The sequence below is a fragment of the Protopterus annectens genome, chromosome 4.part1 (genome assembly GCF_019279795.1).
Source record: "Protopterus annectens isolate FY-2018-M chromosome 4.part1, PAN1.0, whole genome shotgun sequence".
Lineage (NCBI taxonomy): Eukaryota > Metazoa > Chordata > Ceratodontiformes > Protopteridae > Protopterus > Protopterus annectens.
In genome coordinates this window covers 588,781,468-588,805,638 of record NC_056734.1, presented here as the reverse complement: position 1 = coordinate 588,805,638, position 24,171 = coordinate 588,781,468, and positions in this window count along the sequence as shown.

Genomic DNA, 24,171 nt, shown 5'->3' with positions numbered 1-24,171 from the left:
AATATAAAACTTGTGCTGCTGTGCAATTTTAGTTTCCACCTGTATTCCTTATGGTCTTTCAGTGTTGTGAACTATTTAACAATGTACTTGTGATGTCCCATCACTGGACCAGTAATCAAGGAGCCTCAGTCCTCACCACTGGCAAAAGTGGGAGATGTACATTGGGAGGATAACAAGGTGCATACACAATATTTCCAGATGCAGCTCACTGCATCAAGTGCAGTTTCCCTTAAGAGAATACAGAGACCACAGTCAGTTGCGGTCTGTTTTCTCCCTCTTTCTACAGATCCCCAATAAGATTACCCACTGGCATAGCTATAGAGTTGAGTCCTTAGCCAGGGTTCCAAGCCAAGCCCCTCCAATACTTTTTCTGTCCAACCAGTTCTTCATGTCCCTGCCCAAGTAGCTGAACACACACTTTTGGAGATTTGTTTTACACAGACACACACACACCCGGGAAAGGCTGGCATGGGTTTACTAGCCATGTCTCCTTCTGCCCAGACTGTAAGGTAGTTATCACTGCCACCAGAACCCCTTATCAGCTACTTTAAGGGTCTTAACAATGGGTGTCCAATCTTACTGTGGAATGTTACTATTAAAACAAATGGTAGTTCAACCAAGAGCAAGGCTGTTACGCTGTTACTAGTGGCCCACAGTGTCACCAAATAAATATGTAAGTACTCACAGAACTTAAATAGCTCTACAAAGATCAGCCACAATGAAATGTTTAAATATATCGAATAATAAATAATAAAAGAACAAAAAATACTGAGTATATCTTTACAGTGACATCAGAGTTCAAAATCACAGGAAATGTTTAATACAACTTTACAGGACAGTCTCAAATAAACAAAGAAAAACATCTAAATAAAGCTTTGCTTTATTCCTGTCTGTAGCTAAGAGAATTACTATATCCTAATAACTTACTATTAGAGAAAGTCAAGTGCATGGTGAATGGGTCTTCTTGTCAGGTCAAAGACAGGATACAGAAGCTGTCTCTTTCTAAGAGGCTTCTTAAATTAATATCTTGAATATTACTGCTGGGATAGCTTGCATGATGACATCATTTCTTGTCATCTGGCTCCTAGTTTGCAGGTCCCAAAACAACCACTGATGGCAGCTGGTAGCATTTAGCATCTACCTGTAAAATACATAGGCAAGGGCTTTTCCTCAAATCTTTGGCAAATGGTGGAAGTCATAAGACAATAAAACGCTTCCAAGACAATACAGAAAGCTTTTTAATTTTACACATTGTGTCTCCTTGCTGCACTTAAACTAAAAACATCTTTCTTATGGCCCAGCCATAAAGTAATTTCATTTTTGGTTATTCTTCTGAAGTTAACCTCCTGTATTCCAGTTTGCACTGTTAAAAATACATTTAAATAGTTACAATAGTGCATGTACATTTCTGTTCTAATCCAGTAGGATACACTGTGGATACATTTCAAACAGCACATTGTAAAATATCTCTTCAGCACACATGTACAAATCACCTTATATGAAATTCAGTTTTAATACATTTGTAACACAAGTATCTTATATAAATCATGTTGATATTCACAAATGACATATAATTATTTACAAAATTCCAGCTAACTGGGCTGGCAGTACCTCCTTTGTCACAGTACTCATTACCATGAATCTGATAGATGGGTACAAAGGTGAATCCAGGGGTTTGATTAGTAAATATAGCTTGGACACAGAAATTTTTGTCCAAAGATGCCTTGATAGCATTGGAGTGGTTGGGTGGTAGGCAGTGTCTGTGGAAAAGAAGAAGTGCTAGTATCTAGACATTTGTTAGAAAAAAGCAGGTATAAAGGAAGTTAAAGTGAGGAAGACAATGAAAGAGGAAGTAATGTTATAGGGGAGGGTTTTGCCAAGTTTATATTGTTGAGCAAAGGCTAAAGCCAGTCTTTGTGGTGTGGGACAGTAATTATTCCCTCCTTTTCCAATTCAGTGTATTAGGTTCTTGTGAGATGGGTTGAAGAGACATGAGGAATAAAGTAAGCAGGGCTCCATTTAAACCCTGCTTCTGTTCCCCCTTCCCCTTAAGTCTTGTGTGGTGAGCAAAGATACACTGTCTCATGACTTGGGTGTTTGAAGTGAGCAGAAGGGTAGCATTGCTTATGTTCATGTGAAGATGAGCAGTCAATGATGACCATAATGTTATAACATTTTTCTCATGTGATTAACAAGTGTACAGTATGATTCAGGGGAATTTTAGTAAATACATTGGTTGCAACAGCATACTTTGCTCTGTTTTTTGGACAAACATCTGTTTGCTATACTGCCTATAATAAATATCTTAACACTGGAGCAAAACAACATTGATGATCTATGTATCTGTTTGGCAGCTGGAGCTGATCACCTGAAAAAAGAAAGCATGTGAGAAAAATGAAAATATCTAAACAATTTATTAGAACTAGTTCTCCTACTTTGTAATATATTTAGTAAAAGCTATTGCAATAAAAATGTATGTAACACTGTATCTCTTTATGTTACATCTTTTATTGAAAACTCATGTGCTCTGATGTTTTGAGAAAAGGCTTTTTTGATATTTTTATGAGACAGTAGTACATTTTCAGTTGTGATGTTGTTCAGTTGTTCTTCATTTCTGATGTACTCATATGTTGCATTAATCAGTCAACAGACATGTAAGATATAATCTCTTGCTATAACCTTATTCTTATTTCTGAGAACTATTGAGCAACGAGTAATATATTTTCTGTTTTGCTGCTCATAAATCATTATTACATCTTTCTCCAATACTATCTATACTCAACCTTTCCCTTCTCTCACTGCACTTGATAGAAAGAGGAAAAACATACCACAGATCTGTGTCACTGCAAAGACATATTCCTTTAGGAAATACATGCTAGCTCTGACTGGATCTTCTTTGTGTAAGACACATTATATAGCTGAGATAATTCAGATTCAGTGATCTAGTTAGTCTTTTAATGTAGCTAACCAGTCAGATAATGACAACATCCTGTACAAGATGTATTTGATATTACTATTTATTTCCTTATTAATTATTATTAGTCTTTATTTATTAACTTGAAATGACTACAGGACAGAGCCAGTTTTCAATGTCATCCCAGGGAGGAGAGTTCCAATTACAAAATGATAACAGCATACTATGTTAATACAGTATAGCATCACCAGACATTAAGGGAAGAAGGCAGTAAATGCAATTCAGAGATGAAGAATTAACACTAAGTTATCAAAAAAGTTCCATGTTTGTTGTCCTTGATCTCACCTTCCTTCTTGCTGTTTGGGTTTGGACATATATTATAGCTCGAGAGCTTATACTGGCTCGAGGCTTGCCCCTATCCCAGCATGCCTAGCGGTAGTTACCCAGATCTCATTTGTGATAACCCAACACTAAACCACATAAATAGACATGAGATATAGTCTACTTTACATATCCGATGACACCTACATATAAAAGTGTGATCCCTCCACAATAGTAATAGTAATAGACTGATATTAACCATAAGGTATGGTATAAAGGAAACCCAGCCAGTATAGCCAATAAAACAAGGGATTCCTCTCGATCCTCCAGGAAGGTGGAAGGCGGGAGGGACACAAGAAGGAAGGTGAGATCAAGGACAACAAACATGGAACGTTATGGTGAGTACATAACTTCTTTATGTTATGTTGTCCATATCTCACCTTCATTCTTGCTGTTTGGGACAGCATCCCCAGCACCTGATTCTTGAGTGGCTTACTGGAAAAAACTTTTCAGGACTGTAGAACCAAAGGATGCCCTGTTCCTGGAGGCCACATCTACTTTGTAATGAGTGATAAAGGTATGAGGATTAGCCCATGTAGCTGCTGCACAGATTGAATCCAAAGGCAATCTGGCTTGAAAGGCAATAGAGGTAGAACAAGGCCCTAGGTGAGTGTCCTTTCATTTTCCCTGGAAGTGTTTGTTTACACAACTCATAGACATGTTTTATAGTGTCTGAAAGTAACTTTGATAAAGTCACCTTTAAGACAGCACAACCTCTTTTATTATCCGCAAAGGATATGAACAATTGATCAGATTTGCTAAAGTCCTTGGTCCTGTGTAAATAGAGATGTAACTGTCTATGAACATCCAGTTGATGAAGGAAATACTGTGCCTTGTTGCCATGATTGGGGAAGAACACAGGAAGCACTATCAATTGATTCAGATTGTAGTCAGAACATACCTTGGGTAAGAAAGAGGGGTCAGTTCTGAGAGAAACCCGATCTGTATGGAAAATCAAGTAAGGAGGATGAATAGATAAGGCCTGTAATTCTGAGACCCTTCTAGCAGAGGTAATTGCAACCAAGAAAAGGGTCTTACAAGTCAGAAATATGAGTGGACAAGAAGCAGATGGTTTGAAAGATGGAAGAATAAGTGCATCTAAAACTAAATTTAGATTGCAGGGGGGAAGAGGTTCTCTTATCTGAGGTCTTAATAGGGTATTACATCTTAGGAAAGCCTTGCATAACCTATGGGACATGATATTGGAACCCATTTCTCCCATATGGAAATTTGAAATGGCAGCTAACTGAACTTGGATAGTAGCTGCAGCTGCTCCTTGGTCAAAAATTTCTGCAAGAAATTCAAGAATCTTTGAAATGGGAGCAGTAAAGGGATCAAACTGATTTTTGCCTGCCCAACAAGAGAACCTCTTTCATTTACTATCATAAAGATTCCTAGTAGTGGGCTTATGGGAGTAATTCAAAATGTGCTGAACTGCTGGGGAAACATTGGGAAGCCTGTCTAAGTGGAGAAACCAAGCTGTGAGCTAGAAAGTTTGAATGGAAGGATGGAGAGCCCCCAACTGATGTCTCAAAAGATCTGGCACTGGTTCCAGGATCCAAAGTTCCCCTTGCAGGTGAGGCCAAAGAAATGGGAACCATATCTGATGAGGCCAGTAAGGGGCAATGAGGATTAAATTGCAACGCAATGACTGTGCTTTCTGAAGAACCTTGGAGATCAGAGGAAAGGGTGAGAAGGCATAAAGCAGTCCCAGGGCCAATCGTGAATAAGTGTGTCCCTGGGTGACTGTCCCGGGGGTGGTACTAGGACAAAGTAGCTGCTGCATTTGTTGTTGAGGGGGATGGCAAACTGATGGCAGCATGGCTGGCCCCATTTGTGAAAAATCAACTCCGCAACTTCCTGCTTCAGGGACCACTCATGCGGCATCAGAATAGCCCGGCTAAGCTTGTCTGCTATCATGTTGGATTTCCCCGGGATGTGCATTGCAACCAGAAAGCCTTGGGAAGACATCGCCCATTGCCAAACTCGTAGAGCCACTCAATACAAAGGGTAAGACCAGGTTCCACCTTGTTTGTTGATGTACTATACTAACATATTGCCCATTTGAATTGATATAGTCCCTGTAGGTAGAGAGTCCTGATGTGCTTGCAATGCCAGGAGCACTGCTTTCTTCTCCAGGAAATTGATGTGCAAGTGGTACTCATATTTCTGTCATGTCCCTTGAACAGTCTGTCCCAAATAATGCCCCCCCAACCTATCTGGGAAGTGTCCGTGATCACTGTGGCTACAGGTTGGGGGTTAGAAAGAAGAAGCCACCACACCAGATCCCTTTTGCAAGATTCTGTGATCAGTATCTGATGTGACATGGGTAAATCCTGAAATGACCATTGTGCAAATAGAAGCCACTGTAGAATTCTCATGTGGAAGTGAGCCATAGGGACCAGAATGATTGCTGCCACCAGAGAACCCAGGAACTTGAGGAAAAATCTTGCTTGAATTCTTTTTTGTGTGAACAGTATGACAACTTGGCGATGGATCATTAATACTCTTTCTTGAGGCAACTTAGCTATCATGGCCCTTGTGTCTAAATCTGCCCCTATAAATTTAATATACTGACAAGGCAACAAGGCATATTTTTCATAGTTTATGGTGATCCCAAGTTAAGAACTAGAGTGGATTGTGTATTCCCTTGCCCTGATTAGTTGATGCTCGGTGGTGGCAGTAAGGAGCCAGTCATCTAGATATGGAAACACTGGAATCCTTGATGCCTCAGGTGAGCCGCAACAACTGCCATGCATTTGGTGAACACCCTGGGGGCTGTGGTGAGACCAAAGGTCAGAGCTCTGAACTGATAGTGACTGGCTCCTAGCTGGAAGCGTAGATATCTCCTTGACCATTTGTCCATTTTTATATGGTAGAACGCATCCTGGAAATCGATAGAGCACATCCAATTGTCCTGTCTCAGAAAGGGAAGAATGGACTGCAGTGTTACCATCCAGAACTTTGTTTTCTTGACTGACCTGTTCAGCCTGCTTAGATACAAAATGGGTCTCCAGTCCCCTGTTTTCTTTGGAACTAAAAAGAACCCTGACTAAGTTCTGGATCTAATTTGGTCTGCTGGATCTTACTGGATGACTCCTTTTCTTAGCAACCTTTGAACCTCAAGGTTTGCTTGATCCCAAAGATTGGGTGGAACATCTGGGATAGAGTATTGTCTTTTTGACAGGGGAAGTAGTGAGAAGGGGATATTGTAACCTCCGGATATTATGGATAGTACCTATGTATCTTCTGTGATTGTGGCCCAGGCTTTTGGGTACAAGGATAATATCCCCCCCAACTGTCTCTGGAGTTGGACAGTTGGGTCTCCCTTCGGGAGCACTGGAAGGGCCTACCAGAGAAGGTATCTCTGTTGCCCTGGTTCTCCGGACCCCCCCTTGTCATGAGGTCAGAGTCTTCAATTGTTATCTCCCCCTCCCCACATGTGTCAGGTGAAGCTCCCTGGGATTTCTGGAACCACATTTTCCCGCTCTTCTGGCCTTTAGGATAGAGCCTAGATGAAGCAGAAAAATGTACTCCCATGGCAGAGAGAGTTTTGCCATCCTGTTCACATCTGGTAAGAGTCTCTTTTACCTGAGGCCCAAACAGGGGTGAGCCATCAAAGGGGGCATTGGTAAAGGAAGACTTGAAGGGCTCCACAAAATGTCAAAGGCGCATCCAGGAGTGTCTGCATAAGGCTATCCCTGTGCCTGCCACCCTGCTTGCCCCATCAACTGCATAAGAAATGAGCCACATGGAGGAGTTAACCACTGAACTCAAGGTCGTGACCTGAGAAGACGCCTTGTCTGAGTCTCCTGCAGCTGTAGGATTCTGTAAGGTATCTCCTAACTCCTTGAGGAGATCCCTTTGAAGCTTTGTAAAGTGGGACAAATAGTTCAGTGAGTGTGAAGGTTGCTGAAGAAAACATACGCTTCCCATATCTGTCCATCGTATGACACTCTTTATTCAGTGGATGGACAGATGAAGAATTTTCCACTAATTCCTTCTTGGTGGCTGCTGCCACCACCATAGTATCAATGAGAACACCTTTAGATAAGAAGACTCTGTCTTCAGGGGCTGTAATGAATTTATTGGGCCTCCACGGAACTGGTTCCATTGTGTCTGGAGAGCTCCAAGCCTTCCAACTCACTACATGTAATAGTGGGTTGAAAGGAGGAGATACCCAAGAGGTGGAGGGTTGGGAACTGAATGCATCCAGGTACACCGACTCATCTTCAGAAGGGGCAAGGGATTTCTAGTCACTCTTCTGTCTAAGGATTTCTAAGATGTCTGAAAAGCAGACATCTTCAGAGGGGGACCGTGAGGACCCTTCTGAGTCATCCAAGTCTGTGTCTGATGTCAAGGACTCAGGGTAGTCCACATGCTCTTGCAAGTCTTCTTCCTAGTGACCTCCTCTGAGGAATGCTCCGGGGAGGTTCCGGAAGAGGTGGGATTGCCCAATGGGGTGTCCTGGAGCATGGGTTCCCTGCACTTGGGGAGGAGGGGAGGTTCAGAGGCAGACACTGGCATCAAGAGCAAAGGAGCCAATGGAGTCGAGGGTGGAGCTGTCTCAGAAGACATCTTGCTCCTCATCACCTTGAAGACATTGCTGTCTTGACCCGAAAGAATCTCCAGCTCCGAAGAAGCAGGAGACTTCCTCCAAACCAAGGGCAACGGCTCCAAGGCTGATGTTGGAGCCGAGCTGACCTGCGCCAAAGCTCCAAGAGGGAGAGTAGGGTCAGACAAGGGTCTGAAACCGCTTCCCCTCAGAGCCGACGAGCAACCATCAGCCCTCAGATCCCTCGATAGACGGGGGTATCAAGGAGATCAGAGTGGTAGTCAGAACCAAAAGACCAGAGAAGGTTACTGGAACCAACGGTTCCACCACTAAGACGTCCATACACTCTGGCACCAAACTCAGAGGAGTCGGAGAAGGAATCGAGACAGGTGTTGTTTGAGCTGTCAGCACCATTTCCATCTGAGATGGGCCCGAAAGTATTTTGGCTAATGCTGGTGTCCTAAGAAACCTCTTTACCACCCTCTCCATATCATCATCTGTGAGACTCCTGGATGACTGAGAGGAATGTGTTGAAGACTGGTGACTGTCCGCCACAGATTGTAATAATGGGGATTGTGGAGCAGACTGCACCGATTCCAAGGTAGGAGACCTGGAATGCTTATGGGGCCTTACTGGCTCCGAAAACACTGATGGAGCCATAATGAAGATATCTTGTCAGAACCAAAAGTCGGGTCTGACTTAGCTTGTGGTTTATCCTTATCCTTAGACGGTCTGAATTCGGAGCCAAAGAAGATGAAGGCTTGACTTTACCTGATTTTTTAGCTGGCTGAGTCCCCTCCATGGCAGTATCAAAGGGGCTCTTCAGCAAACTTCTCAATATTAGTTTGTTTCTTCCCTCCTGCAGGACTTGTGAACTAAAGACATGGCAGACAGAGCACAAGTCCTCCAGGTGAAGAGGTCCTAAACAATATACACAACTCATGTGCCCGTGTGTAAGGGACATCTTTTAGCAACACGAGTCACATTTTTTTTAAACCCGAAGGTTTCAAATCCTTGGCAGTAGCCTTGGACATACTAGGAAACAGCACTATGTCTAACGCTGTAGACTGCTAGTAAGGAGACTATGCTATAACAGTACAAAGCACCCTATAGCTAGACAAAGAGAAAAAAACTATGACGATAGACAAACAATATCATATATATATATATATATATATATATATATATATATATATATATATATCTTCTTTTTTTTTTTAATAGACGGAAAAAAGAGAAGGGGGGAGAGCCTCTAAGTTAAATGGCAAACTCCCCACCTAAGGAAAGCCTCTAACTTAAATGGCAACTCCTGAAAAGCTAAAGATAAGAAGGGGAAGAAGACCCTCTAATTTAAATGGGTTTGAAAGAGGGGAAAGGCCAGAGAGAAAAAAATGATTAATCTACACAAAAAACAAGTCACTCAGATGGGATAGGGATAGATAGAAGTGCTAAGGACAACTACCGTTAACAAATTAGCTAAGCTAAACTAGAACATTTTTGCTCAAAGTATAAGAATAGAAAAAAAAATGTAGCCTGAGCCAGTCTCCGCATTCTTGACACTGCAAGCAGCAAACAAGATTTGGGTAACTACCACTAGGCATGCTGGGATAGGGGCTAGCCTCGAGCCAGTAAAAGCTCTTGAGTTATAGTATACAGCCGAGTCAGAGCCGAGGATCAGCTCCAAACTCAAACAGCAAGAACAAAAGCGAGATATGGACAACATAACATCATCTGTTCTAGTAGATTAGCAATGCCACGAGGCTGTTAGTTTTAGTGTAGTAGATGACAGAACACACCAGTGTGTTTAAAATGGCTGTGAAGAAAATAATTATCGAGTGTTTGCAGCAATTTCAACCACACTGATGGAGATGCGTGTTAAGCATTTTGACAGATGTGACACTATAAAAAGATAGCCATCAAGTGGAATCTGTTTAATGAAGTACCTGTCTTGTGTTATATAAGAAATATTAGTTTTGTTAGTCTGAATAAACACATGTGCTCTAGATATTTATATATTTACACTGCACAGGGCAGAGGTCGGTTAACTTGGACAAGTTGGGGTAAGTGGTAGAAGTCTTGGAAACGAATGCCATTGTGAGTTAAGATAAAATTAAGTTAAAATGAGAGTTAAGAAAAGTGCAGTCATGTTGTCTGCAAGTTGAATATTGGTAGTAAACTCAAATATCATAGATATCAAACAGTGTAGCACAGTCATCCACAGTCATCTGTTAAACCTCCTCACCTCTGTTAATAATTATGAATGACAGTACATAATGTTTCTGTTCTTTAATATTTCCATGGTTCAGAGTCAAGGATTTACCCACTGCTGAAGCTACCTCTCAACCTGCATCACTCCTTACAAGACAATAACATCATAAACAGCTAAGCACCTTGAGGATCACTGCCCAGTTCCTATTCTGTCATACATATGTTAACTAAACACAAAACTCATAAGCCTGGTAGAAAGTGCTTGCCTTGTAATCATTTCTGAGCATAGTAAAGTCAACAAGACCGATAATATTTTGATCTCTTTGAAGTATGTAATTGCTATCCAATGTATGAAAATTATTATAGCAATAAACCATGCCTGGGTGTGGGTAATGCTGGATTTACCCATAGTTGGTGTGGTTTTGTCATGAGGGTGAAGCCAAACAAAGACAACCGTGGGTAAATCCAGCATTACCCACACCCAGAAGTGGGTTATTGCTATTATACAATGACATTATTTAAGAAAAAAATAATTACTTTTCTTAAATAATGGTATTGTATAATGCCTCCTTGCTGCCATTCCGCAGCTGTCTGGTATTCTGCGGCAGTTCTGACGTACTGCGCATGTGTATGCTTATGCAGTACATCACAGCTGTTGGTGGAAGCAACGGAGAAAGCAAGATCTCCATTGCTTCTTACAAAGTGTCTCGCTATGTTAAAGGAGAATTTCCGTTGCTTTTTTTAAAGCTGTCTCACTATGTTAAACCCATTTAACATAGCGAGACAATTTTAAAAAAAGCAACAGAGAAAGCAAGATCTCCGTTTTTACAAAGTGTCTCGCAATGTTAAAGGAGTTTAACACAGCGAGACAGCTTTTTCCATTAGTGTAAGTCTTATTTACAATGTGCACGCTGACTAATCAGCGTGCACGTTTTGGAATATTAATTTGGGGGGTTGTTGTATAATTGCATTTTTAATGCATTGCAGTCAGGCATAAATTTCATAATTCAGTGTGTAGGCATGCTTCCTCCCCTTTCGGCTATATACAGTCTGTGTATTTTCAACTGTTGTCTAAAAAATACTAAAATCCCTATGGCATCCCATTACAAATGGGTGGTGAATACATACTCTAATTGTCATCCTAAGTATTAGTTTTGTTCTGTAAATACCTGCCGTGCTACTGCAAATGCACAGTGCACTCACATCTGCTTATTGTTCTAGTAACACTTGAATAACAAACTGCCTGAGAAAACGTCTGCTAAATCTTGTCTCATCTCCTTGTGTGCAGCATTCCCATGGGTTGGTCTGTCAAATAGATGCATATGTGTAGTTCAGATAGAAAGATTTGACTCAACAGCCTAATTTTTAGACAAGTTGGAAATAAGCAGACTTTTCAGTAATTGCTCTGCAGATGTTATGATATATCATTTTTCCATGCCATTCATAGCTTAGGTATCTGTCGCTCAAGAATTTTCCCAAAATGATTTGCATTTATAGTATGTCAGTTTTTTAATATGGCAACACACGTGATACATTTTCCATTTTTATAGATGCATTTTATATTAAAATCCAACTACTTATGAGTTCTTTAAAGTGCCATTATAAGTTCCTCAAGTAATTTAAAATCTAGGTTTGGTAACAGTGTCTGTATGCAGTTAATTTACTTTGCCATTTATTTCTCTTTTTCTGCTTTCCATTTATTAACATTCCAGCACTGCAACATTGTGTACATAGCATTGATGTACAGTTACATTTAAGCAGAGGGAGTGTGAGGGGCAGTGCTCCCATGTCAGAGCATGTGGGAGCAAAACCTCTTATGTAAATGTTAGAAGTTACTTTGTTCCTTAGTTTATATTGTTAAGATACAGATGACAAAGTTAAAAATACTTTTATATTTCTTTGATCTTTTTTGTTTGATAATGTGTGGTTGAATAGACTGTGGCTGTCAATTAATTAGGTCAGTGAAAGGGGTTTAGACAAAAGCATTCAATGACTACTAGTAATACAATCATATATGGATGGACATTTAAAGGACATTTTCATGACTTTCCTTTTGTTAAGAACTTACTGTAATGCAACTAAAATAACTGGAAAACCAACCGTATAGAAAATGCACTCAGGAAGTAAAATAAAAATCCATTAATTTATTATTATCAAGCGCTTTCATCTCCTGTAAGAGACTTCATCAGAATACAACTTCCTACTTGAAATGAACCATTTAAATACTTTCAATTAATGACATCATAACTAAACCTCATCAATCCCAAAAAGTTTTATACATAGCATTAAAGAAACCATGTCTTAAAATTTTGAATACATTCAAAAAACCTTACTAAAATTCATTTATAAACATATAATATATACCTATTTATAATAATATTTAACCACAATCCACATACATAAATGTATAGTGTCATATTTAAAATAATTTATGCATATTGTTAAAATCTATTAGCCCTTTCCAACAACATGGGAGCAACAGAAACATTCTCATTCAGACTGGGTGGAAACATTGCAGCTAACCTGAGCTGCCACTGAGTTTCTCTTTTCTTTAATAAATTCTTCAAATCTCCACCCCTTGGGTTCATTTTAACAATGTCCAATATTCCAAATACAAGTTTCACAGATGAGGGAATGCTTGTATAAAGCATTGGATAATTTATGATTTTTTATATCGTTGTTGTGCTCATATACCCTTGTTTTTTAACATACGTTCTGTTTTGTCCACATAATAATGAGTACATGACACACATACTGCCAAGTATACTAATCCAGTGGTATTACAATTTCCCTCCCTAGATGTAACTCTACTTTTCAAATTATTGTTCAACACCATACTACCCTGTTTGCTAATGTATGGATATTGTGCACACATCCCACATGGTCTAGTGCCTAAACCCACTACTTCAGTCCTGTCTATTTTCATTTCAAATAGTTTTTACAGGTTTAGACCCATCCTGTTAATAAACATAGGTTTCTCTCCCACTTTGTTAAAAAATTTCCATATTTGTTCTAAAAATATTCCATTTGGATTCCATTACTTTTTTGTACTATTAGTATTACAATTATACTGCAACGCACAAGTTTTTTTCAAACTTTTTGGTCTGAAGACCATCCCCAGAATGGTTCACACTTTTAGTGAAACCCACCGCGAGGAGTGGTTTATTAAAAAAAATCTCATTTTACATATACTTCATTCAAAATGTCTTCTACTAAATATTTGGGGTATCCTCTATCTTGATACATACTGGAAACCTTTTCTAGTTCAGGACCCAAATCTTCCAAATGTGAAATCATACGGGCCACCCTGATGGCCTGACCCTTAACAATACTTCTATTTTGTCCCATGGGGTGGTTACTTTAAAAATGAAAATATAAATTGCAAAAAGTATCCTTTCTATATATTTTTGACCTAAAAGCATCATTTCCTTTAGAAATATAAGTATCCAAGTACTTTATTCCTTTGGTATTATACTGATATGTAAAATTCAAAAAATCCGTACTGGAATTCAAATACTGAATAAACCTGAGGATTTCAAACTCACTATCCTCCCAGAGGATAAAAATGTCATTCAAATAACATACATACAACTTAACACTACCCCAAAAAAGACAATTTATAACATATTGATTCTCCCAACCCAGAAGAACCAAATTAGCATACACAGGTGAGCACACTTCCCACATGGCCACACCCCTGATCTGTTGGTAGTACTCACCCTCAAACCATAGGAAGTTATTGTCTAAGACTATGCTCATCATCTCACAGACCAGTGTACCCTTGCGATGTTCCAGTTCAGATTCCTGGAATAACACCTGTTCAAACAATATGAGGCCCTCCTCCTTGGGAATACTATTGAACAAATCTTTAACATCTACTGTTAAAAAGATAATATTCTCTGTCCATAACTCATTTTTATTAAACCCAAAAATTCCCAAGAATCCTTTACTAAATGGGTGGTCTTGTCAACCACATGTTGTACACAGGAATCTATCAACACAGCCAAAGGGTGAATTGTTGAGCCCCTGGCTGCCACTATGGTTCTAAATGGTGGTTTCAGAACATTTTTATGAATCTTGGGTATACCAAAAAAAAAAAAAAAACGGTATCACAGGGTCCCTTCTATACAGAAAATCATGTAGCTCAACATCTATTCTTTTATCCAACAGATATTCCTCTAGATATGAATCAATCCTAGAAAAGGAAATATTAATTTGATTTCTAGAAACACCCAAATAGCTAGTCTCATCAAAGAGTAAATTCTGCATCTCATTCAAATAGTATAAAGTTTTATATAGCACTACCCCTCCCCTTTGTCTGGAACCATGCACAAATCTGTTTGTCTTTCCTCAAATCCAAAAAGAGGTTGTATTCTCCCTCTGTTAAGTTACCCTGTCTCCTGTTGCAACCCTGAGCCATGCCATAAATATCTTCCAAGAAAAGCTTTTCATATGCTTCCACTAAGGAGAGCAGGGGTGGATTATAAGTATTTCTTTTTTTAGATAAAGAAATAGGTCTGTTAGAATTCACAATATTTTCATTGTCTTTGTTACCCAACGTGATTTCAAAGTTTAATTTCCTTGTATACATCTTCAGGGCAAGAATATTATCCACTAATTCACCCTTGGAAGAGGGAATGAACTTACTGTAATGTTTTTGTTAGCTTTGTGTTATTTAGGTTTTATACATTTATTTCATTTAAGTTTGTTTACCAAGGTAGAGCACTGATCAAAAGTGACCAATGTCAGGCCCAGCCCTTGTTGTGAAGATGCAACAGTTGGTACAAGAATACAACACAAACAAAGAATTGAAGACATGGGTATAGTCAATAGCATGCAATATTTGGAGTCAATAATTTCAGCATAACATGCATTATTTAAGTATAAACCACTGTAAATGTAATAAAAAGTATACATTTATCAAAAAGCGGGAACAGAAGGGGGAAGTAGGGCAATAAAGGAAAAGGTAACATAACATAAGAGGATAAAAGGATTTGTGCGATATACATAATGTAACAGTTTAGATATCTTACTGAGTATAGGTGTATGTGTAAAGAATATTCTTAGATTATAAGGCCTAAGATGATCATTTATGCTAGCTCTGTTTCATCAGGTAAGATATGCTCCATGATTCAATAAACTCTATGCAGACTCCGCCCAAAGCTTAAACGGAGTTTACATGTTTGTGCAGCAGTACACTGTGAGCAGTAATGCGCAATGCATATTAATTGCACATGGCATGTCTAAGCTAGGTTTCATGGCTGGCACCAGTGTTGCTGGTCAGGAAACCATGTAAGTGAATATGGATATCAATTCTGTGTAAAGCAGAGCACCTACAGTCTGTGAATTTGCACGGAATGCCACAGTGATAACAAGCACGTAGCTACCAGTCTCTTAGTGCGACACATCTGCATAAAGGCAAACATAAGGCAGGGGGCAAATAACCAGAAATAGGAACAGATTTGACATAGATGTCACATAGATATGTGTTAGAATGAAACTCTCTCAACCTCTTAGAGCAAGAAATCTGGGCAACGCCATAAATAATAGGGGGACAAAGGCCCAAAACTAGCAATAGATTTTTTTAATATTGGTCTTCCAAACTTAAAAAGTTGAAGGAAAAATAGGTTGTACAGTACCATGAACTTTCTGAAGAACATGAAGTTTGAAACTCAAATGTATGTCATCAGTTTCTGACTTCAATCTGCAATGACATGCCAATGACTTGTCAGAAAACCAATATGTTATGAGGAAAAGATCAAAAATATGAGATAAAGAGTGGACATAATGCACAAATCAGGACAGTTGAGAGGTATGAGTCCTCAAATGTATATAATATTGACTCACATCAGTCCTAAGATCATCCCAGTGATAAGGCAGAAAGCCACAAATTTGATAAGGAAAACATCCGAACATCCTGGGAATATCTGGACAGTTGAGAGATATGAATGTGAAGTATATGGTCCAAACACAGTACAGGATAATGTAGATATAGTGCAGACTATTGTGATATTGTATTCCTGGCATTGTGTACTGAAGCTGTGTAAATGATCTGTAACAGAACATGGACTGCCATGTAAAAGGAACACTCAGGCGAAGTGTGTGTATTGAATAGGGACACACATGAATTGTAGGAATGAACACAGGGAAAGAGGACAGGTGATACTGCATGATATACAGCAGAGGAGGGCATGTCAATGGAAGATGGTTGTAGCAGCAACACCAGTCACATATCTATATAATAGAGTAGGGGCTGTATAGTGAAAATGTGTTTTATGTGACTGTCACACAAGGTAACCTAACAATGGGGAGGATGTCTTGTGAGATAAGCATCCTTACATGAATAATGCAGAGGGCATTTATCAGGGATCTGACATAGGAGTATGGTGCATATTGCAAAGCTGAGCAAACTGATATGGCTGAATATAAGTGCACTCTCAGCAGAGTCTCCAGCAAGGTGGGCACAAGTAAAAGCTCATGGAAAACATTACAAGAACAAGCCACAATCATGAACAATATCAGAATAATACTGCCAGTAATCCCATGCCTCTGACATAACATATGTGATTTACAGTGATAATAGATGAGCCTGCACACACTCACTTAAACAACTATTATGATACATCAACATTCTATGAGGGTAACCACACACACTGTCCTGGCACTGTAACATCTGCTGGAGGTGTTAGGAGGGACACTGACAAACCTGTATGTGACAGTATGGGCAATACAGGCTAGTTGCCTTGTGTGCATGGAATATATATATATATATATATATATATATATATATATATATATATATATATATATATATATATATATGGCACATTCCACACTGTCATGAATCATATACATTCCACTGATATTGTTAACCACCTACATATATAGTGCGTGCATAAGCAGAACTGGTAGCACACATGTATCTGGTGTAACAACTGGATTGGTAATTAAAAAGTAATATAAAACTGTGCCAAAGGCTAGAAAGTACTTATAAACACTTTAATAGATAAAACTGGTAAGCACTTTCGTAAAAACTTCTTCAGACCCTATCAAGTTACACAATTCAGTCATTAAATAAAGATTTAAAAAGAAGCAACCAATGAATATGCAGTTCTCATACACATGATGAAAAAGTAATTAAAACCTCCAACTCTTCAATTTAGGTTTTAAAGAAACCTTGTCATTTAGTCCAAAAACTTTATCAGCTTGCAAATGTAACCTATTGTACTGTTTCGTACCTATGTATTGAATAACTTATCGATTTTATCAAACTTTGTCTGACACTGTTTAACAGGTTTATCTTTTATCCTTTATATTGTGTATATATAGTTTGTATATTCTGTTGTGCTTATATTGTAGTTTTTCTTCCCGGGCCTCTACTGAAAATAGAAATATATGCAGCTAGACTAGCCTGGTTAACAAATGTAAAATAAAATAAAATAAAATAAATAAATATCCAAAACAACTCACAACTTTCAGTGTGATTAATAATATCACCGAGTCTACCATTTTCATTTACCATCTCAATACCTTTAAAATTAAAGTTATGTGTAATGTCAGTGTCTTTAATGTGCCTAACCAGAGAGTTCTTAACATTCAAATTCCTGATACCCCTCTGATCCTCCCTCATTCTTTCAAACAGCATCCTATTTGTTTTGCCTATGTAAATTTTTTTACAGACATTACAATGTGCCAGATAAACTAAATTTCTTGTCCTACAAGTCGCATGAACTTTAAAATTATAAATAGCACCAGTATGAGGGTGTACAAAACTATTATGTGTATCAATTAGGTGACAAAAGTTACAAGAACCACAAGGAAAAGTCCCCTGTACATTACTTTCACTACAGGTTGTAGGGCTCTTGTAACATAATAACCTTTTCAAGGACTTTTTATTCCTAAATGAGAAAGTTGCTTCTGTTCCTAATACAGCATTAATTGTACTATCCAATGTCAAAACATGCCATTTCTTTTTTATTGTATCACAAATAACCTTAATATTACTATAATATGTCAAATTCACCCTTGGAGCTTTATATCTGCTAGCTGACTTGATTGGTGTTTCGCACCATCAGACAGTCATATATATATTCCACAGAAAGAATACCTAGGTATGGCCAATAAGCTGTGTGACAGCTCACTGTGACAGAAGTGGTACACTTCAGTTACACATCACTGGAAGATGTGTCAGGAGGTGCATGAAGAAGGGTGCATTGTACAGTTATTGGTGTGATGAAGGCTTGGAACCATGAATGTATTATGGCCTCTGATGTAGATATCCTTCACATACACAGTACTTGTGTTACATTCAAGGGAGTATTCAGCAGTATGACCACATGCTGGTGGATGTACCACTTATCATCTACCCAGCACATGGATTGCATACCTATTGGTCTGATTATATGGTGTAATGTCAACATTATAGTTGGGTGGTGTGTGTGTTTCCTGAATTAACAAATCCCCCCATGTGTCTTGTCAAAGCAGGTGTTGTCATGCCTGTGATAGCAGTGCTTGCTATGTGTTGCTACTGTCTGTATTATAGTAATGTCAGCTGGAGTCAATGATTGCCCGCATTCTAGTCCTTCAGGCAGGACACAGCAAGTGTATGTCATGTGATGTCCATCACTTAACTAATGGACAGGAAAGGGCCTAGCAGACTGATCTAATGTAAGAAACTGATCACTGGATCTGAGATATAGGTCACATCACACATTTCAACATAGCAAAATGCAACATATCTGATATACTGGTCTACCCATTTGGTGATATAGCTGTTTATGACAACATATGACAGTAATGAGTGAATACCTTAGTGTGGATTTGTGTCAAATGCCTTGACCTGGTCATGTTCCATAAGATTATAATGTTGTCATCAATGCATGCCCTGGATGGCCTGTATGAGGACATATATCAGATGTAACAGACGTGATGTAACATTAACAAATAGCATAGGTCTGTTGCACACAGCTAGGATATGACTAGTGTACATGTAGAAGAGGTCCATGATCACATGTTGGTCCACCTCACAATCGAGGAGAGACAGGATATGTCTATACATGCATACATCAGGTGCTTTCTCCTCTACTCAGATGGTATACAATTGATATACAATCTTGTATGGTAATATAGTCCATATGGAGGGTGTGTTGAAGTATACATTCAACCATATTAGTAAGGTGTATGTGCAGAGTTATGCCATGGATGACCTATGATGTTGTCACAGGCCATTGCTTACATGTGATGGGCCTGGATCAAGGTAAGACAGTGCATACTGCATATTGTGATCTGGCGTAGGATTTTGACACAATCCTCCATGCTGGTATTATTGACAGATCCTCCCAGCTGGGGATTAACCATTATGTCAGTAGATGGATACACAATTGGCTCACCAGCAGAACACATACTGTGAAAGTTGGTGAATCAACCTGTACCAGTAGACCTGTCACCATTGGCAAACCCCAGGGATCTGTGCTTGGCCCTTTACTGTTTGGATTCTATTTCTTGACAGTTCAGGCTAAAGTATATGGCTTTTGGCTTACCAAGTTTGCTGATTCTTGCATATTGGGTGCAATCATTGAGTCCACCAATGATGATAACATAGTACAGGAGGAGCTAACACAGACAAATGAATGGGTACCAAGGCACATGATCTACAACTCAATGCAAAAATGTGTCATTTATATGCTGAACACCTGAAAAATGGAATTCAATGTTAATCACAGCATTGATAACAGTCCTGCTATGCTGACACCCAGTGATCCCAGCAGTGGGTAAATAACACTCTGAACTTCTACCATCAAGTATTCACACTGGTATAGAAAGCCTATGTTGTGCACATCATATGTCATGCCATCATATGCAGATCTTAGCATTGTATGACTGCACTGTAGTCAAACCTCATCAAAACAGTAATAGAGTATGATGCTCTCTTTGGCATATACCTTACCAGACACATGCAACAGCTGGAGAGACCACAGTGCTTTCACATCATGATAAAACAGGGCCTACAAACCATGCCATGATGCATGTGGATAGAGTTAAATCCATGTTACTGTAATCTGTCAGGTATAGGATGAAATGATGTCTGCCTGGCCTCCAGGCCAATGTCTGACTCTGCCCTGGTGGGAGTGCTGCGTATCCAAAAATCTGATATAGCTGATTACATCAGCAGTGTCTGTTGAGAAGAATATGGTAATAACAGTGCCCCACATGCTGGTGTAAAAGGCTATCTGCAATATCAAGCAAGAGTTCACATGCACACACACACACACACACACACACACACACACACACACACACACACACACACACACACACACACACACACACACACACACACACACACTTGACTGCAGTTGATGCCAGTGAGAACAGAACACCTATATATCTAAGTACACAGACTGCAGAACACAGTGCTTTACACAAGCACCACAGCACAAGTTTGACTTTTAAAAGACTGCAGGTGAACTTATATTAGATGACATTAGCAAGCCAAGTAGGGGACAAGATGTTGGATGGGATGTATGAAATGGGTGTGTAGGCATCTGCAAGAATCCAAATACTGTCAATCCATAGTATTGGAGCAGTAACTGTGGGATACACACTTCTGCTCTTCTATCTAGAAACACACATCCACAAATGCCCAGTTGACTGCAATGAGAACAGAACTCCTACCTAACTACACAGACTACAGACCACAGTACATTGGCACCATGGTACAAGTCTGACTTTTATAAAAGTGAAAGTGAAAGTAGATGACATCAGCAGACCATGTGGAAGACAAAATGTTTGGAGGCCTGCATAGGCTCATAGCTTCATGTGTTCATAGAATGCTACTAGCCTAATGGCTATATGGTGTTCAGAAGCCTAGCTGTGTAAAACACAAGTACCCTTATTGAGCATTGTTGGATGGTCATTGCTAGCAGAGCAAATATGTGAGCAGCACCAACTGGCTCTGTCCAAGAGGGACATAGATACCACCCCAGAGATGACTTTACAGTCATCCAACTAGTGGTCAAGTGAGTTGGGAAACATTACTTGAATACTGTGAACTTTATTGGCAGCTAAAACTAGACACGACTAGGTTCCCAGGACTAAACGATAATATTAATATTGCCCCAGTGTTAAAATTAAAAAGAGCCGGACATTAATATATTTGGGATGGGGTTTCACAGAATAGTTATAAAAAGTTTATTAGGATATGTTTAGTTTTTAATGTTAGGGACATATCATTTCATTTTATGTATTTTAATCATTTGTTAAAGGAATGAAAGGTATTGAGTTATTAATTATCAAAGGAAATGCATGGAGTCACTGTTTTAATTAATTAACTAATGAATTAATTGTTGACCAGCTGACATGGAACAGTACTATTTAAATTGGTGATTTATAAAGATTTTATGTATTCCTTGAAAAAGACTGGTAGAGTACCGGGTGAAAGCGCTTGGTTGGATTTACTTTGTTTTTTGGAAATACGCATTAAACTTTGCCTTAAATATTTGCCTTGATTTTTGGTGGGCTCTGGGTCCTGTTCTTGTGGATACTTTTGAGTTATTTGGTTTGGTTGCTGCATTGACTTGGTTTGCGCTTGAACATGGTCATTGAGGAGCACTGCTTCACATACAGTGGGAGCTTATTACAGAGGATAGTGAGTCTTTGGGGGATATATCTGTCTCCCCAGCATGTTCTGTTTATGTCACAGGCTAGGTGGAGGACCCTGGGCCAAGTTATTCTAGTCTCATTTGATTTGCAGATGTCCAGCATTTCCAGTAGGGCAGGGTCTGTGACTACTTTCTAGGGCAGGCATAGGTCACATGTCAGCAGCCTGCATGATACAGAGTACAGTGACAGAGCTTACAGTCTTTCCAAGTACATCATGTTTGGAGGCCCTGGTGTATTCCAGGCACAACCCTGTTTTCTCCAGTTGCTGCAGGTGTCTGATGAGGTACAGACAGAAGGAAGCATTGTACTCAATTACTGGTCTGATAAGGATAGAATACAGCAGAGGTTTGACCATCCTGGTCTTGGATGTGATGTTGATGTGTATAATGTGCACAATGCTGAATGTGTGTCACCACTATGGCACATAGTGATGAAAGTGTAGATTGCTATCAACATGTGTTCCCAAGTCTCACAACATTGTGTTTGAGCTTAGATGGGTGCTATGCATATCATAATTAACAGGGGTACTTTATTGCCAAAGGGGACAATGAGCTATTGTATGCTTTAAAGTCCAGTCCATGAGTTTGGCACCAATCATTTGTGTGTGGCAGACACTTCTGTAATATGTTACCATCATCTATATTAGTGCATTCAGTTACCAGACATCTGCAAACTTGGTAAACCACAGGTCATCTACCATTGCATGTGCTTCAGGGAAGTAGTCTGCAAACAGTTGAGGCCAAGCTCATATACTTGTGTTATTCTATTGGTAAGTGTTTAGTGGTGGAGGTGCAGTTCACAACTTTGAAAGTGTATGTTATATCAGTGAGCCAGTTGCCTGTCCCTCTACTACTGTATGGCTTAATTTCTGCAGGGCAGATCTTCACCATGACACATGAATGGAGGATAATGTTATAGGCCTTGGATAACTCAACATAGGCAGTATGTCCTGTTATCCCTTATCCAGGTCTTTGGGGTGAAAATCCAAGAAGTCCACAAGGTTCAATAAGCAAGATCTGCCCTTGGCAATAACACAATAGGTAGGGTCAAGTGTGCTGAAGGTCACCCATGTCTCTGTGGATATAGTCCATGCTGATGCCTTCCCTAGCCTTGCAGATAAGGCTTTTTAGGTTTATGGGTCAATAGTTGTAGTTCTGCAGGTTACCAGAGTGACGTGCATTGCATAGCACACAACATTTGATATTACATTTTATAGTGTGGTTGATATATGTGTGGAAAAAGTACTGAGACCCCAGAGCTGCAGTGCTTGGGGGGGGGGGGGGGGTGCCAGCACATGGACATATTGTAAATATGTGACATATTGTTAGATAGGGCCCTAAGCTTGTAATGTTTCCACATATAATTGCATATCATACACAGGAAATGGACAGTACACAGCAATATTACAGCATAATAAGTACATTTCCATAGCACGATGAGCAGCAGGTTTGTGCAATGGTTAGAAAAGTGCATACACGTGTGAGATACACATGTTTGCATGAAGCTAAGTAGTCCACAAATGCCAGTCACAATATTAAAGTCTGACACGTAGTACTGAGTCTATGAAATACACCTGCTGCTTAACTGACTCTGTGGCAGCCTGTGTTAATGCACTGATACATTCTTTTTTTTGGGCCAGATGTTACTGGGTTCGAATACAGGTGTACGTAATACTTTAAAATACTTTTCATTACAGAGTGATAATGCTATGACATTACATATTTATATGATATGTGTTGCTGTGTGTTGGCATAGAACAGCGGTGTTAGGTGGCATTGTGCAGGGGTAACTGCACTTGTTTGCTGATGCTCAGCATTGGTGTGCATTGCTCACCTCCTAGCAAACATGCAAGCCAAAAAGTGAAGTGATGCATTGCTTCTCCAGCAACTTATGTGTGGTATATGTGATTCTATTTTTTGACCAGACTGAAGGTGTTAAAATAGGGTAGATTGGAAAGTGGTGAACTGGGGAGCAAACAGGGGGGGGAGAACAAAGGAAAAGCAGGACAGGAATGTGCAGGAGAGGGGCAGGAAAGGATCATAACTATCCATTTCTTTAATAGTGTAAACTGAACATATGTGCAAAATATTAATTGAATTTGGACTGTCACCTCCAGAGAGAGGAGTTAACCCAACACAATCATGTTGTATAGTCAAATGGACCAAATCAAGTGTGTCAAGAAGACGTGTGCAAAATGGAGAGCTTTTTTTTTTTTTTTTTTTTTTTTGTGGGACAAGTGTCCACTTATTATTTTATTTCAGAGAGAGATTGATGTTGAGGAAAGAATGTAGGTATGCCTGGATCAGGTAGGTTGGGTAGGTGAGGAAGCAATTTTAGACAGAAAAGAGAAACAAGAGAAGAGACAGGGATGGTGATGGACACAAAAGGTTGGGGGATACCATTATTGGGTGAGGGTGGGGACATCCTAAACCCACGGTCATCAAGCTCACTA